This window comes from Lucilia cuprina, chromosome 5 (assembly GCF_022045245.1).
Source record: "Lucilia cuprina isolate Lc7/37 chromosome 5, ASM2204524v1, whole genome shotgun sequence".
Lineage (NCBI taxonomy): Eukaryota > Metazoa > Arthropoda > Insecta > Diptera > Calliphoridae > Lucilia > Lucilia cuprina.
In genome coordinates, this window is record NC_060953.1 from 18,219,474 (window position 1) to 18,221,190 (window position 1,717).

The window sequence follows — 1,717 nt, forward strand, 5'->3', positions numbered from 1 at the left end:
CATATGTATGTATATTGTGACATGGTATTGACAGTTGTCAAATTAACAGTGCAATTTATTAATGCTTAAGCCATTTCTAAAATTGTGGAAAATTTTGAACAGTGGATTTAATTGTCAAAAGGTTTAAATACTTTAAGAAAAAATCGGAGATACTATACACTAATTAAGGTTGGTTACCGTTGATAGTACGATAGCAATAAATTTGTATTGATATTCTAAGAAAACATAAGCTTTTGACATAATGAATATACATTTCATACATCCACTGTGCAACACATGAGTAATTATATGGCTGCATAAACATTTATTACATAACCAATGGCAACACAAAGTACTACCTATTAAGAATATGTATACTAAGTATATGTACATATATATTATTAGCGTAGAAACAGTAAACATTTGTACTATATAATTAGATACTTGTATACATCTGCAAATAGAATTGTGAATAGAAAAACAGAAATACACAATAATTGAAAATTTTTGCCAGACAAATGGGCTGGCTATTAACATTTTAAAAAGTTGAATGTATTACAATGAAAAAAAACTTATAATAAAGAAATGTCTAGATGTCAACCCAACAAAAACAAAAATCTGCCTTTTTTTCCAGAAATACGAAAAATGCTGCCACCGGTTCTTTAACCGGTCGGTATCAGTTACCGACAAATACCTTTACTGGTTAATAAAATGGTGATATGAACAAAGCATTTCTATGTTAGGTCCTGTATGGGGGCATCATAGACTTGTAATGTGGTCTCTTTTTAATAATAATACAGTTCATGAGCACTGCGTTACCTTAATCATTGGAAGTATTGCAAGATATTCCTCCGATAGTACAACTTGTAAGGTACGATACAAAACTGGCAAACAAAACATTACAAAACATTTCAACGATGTGTAATCGACATATCGGATTATTAAATATTGATACAAAATATGACCGACTAAAAGAAATTGATCTCAGTTAAAAAATCGTTGTCAAGCGAAACCATTAGACCCAGCGATAAACTTCTGTCATACAGAAAGATAAAATCCGAGGATTAGATTCCAGGCGGAAGGTCGAGTTGTGTAAAAGGGATTTGATTAAATATTTCGTCAAGAGAAGTTAACACATTTTACGATAACCAGAATGCCATTAGGGCATGATAATAAGGTAAATATATGAAATATTGGGGTGTAAGAGAACTATAATTGAATACTACTGCAGTGGCGAGTACCAAACCACTAAAGAAAATAGCTAATGAACTAGCAAATGTATCTGTTGTAAAGAACAAGAGTGTTATATTCGACTATGCCGAATTTTATTTAGCCACCATTAAACCGTTAATAGGGATACTCTCCTATAAACATAAGGTGGATAATATTATGAGATTATGATTGGAGGTAGGGTCAATTATAGACGGATTCTCAAAAAATTCGTCAGAGATATGTGTGCCCATAAGAAACTTACTTGTGTTGAATTTGAGCGCTTTACTCGAATTTTAAAGCCAGTAGTGAGCGTTAAATTCATTTGTGGGGGACCTTATATAATATTTCGGAGGGGAACAATATAGAAGGAGTAAGATAAAGTTGTTTTTTGGGGGTTTATTTGTATACGAAAACATGGACCGATATTGCACATTTTCAATACCAAACAAACCTTACTTATACGAAATATTTATGTAAAATTTCTAGCTCTTTCCGTACTGACTCTATCCTGCTTTCAACAGACAGA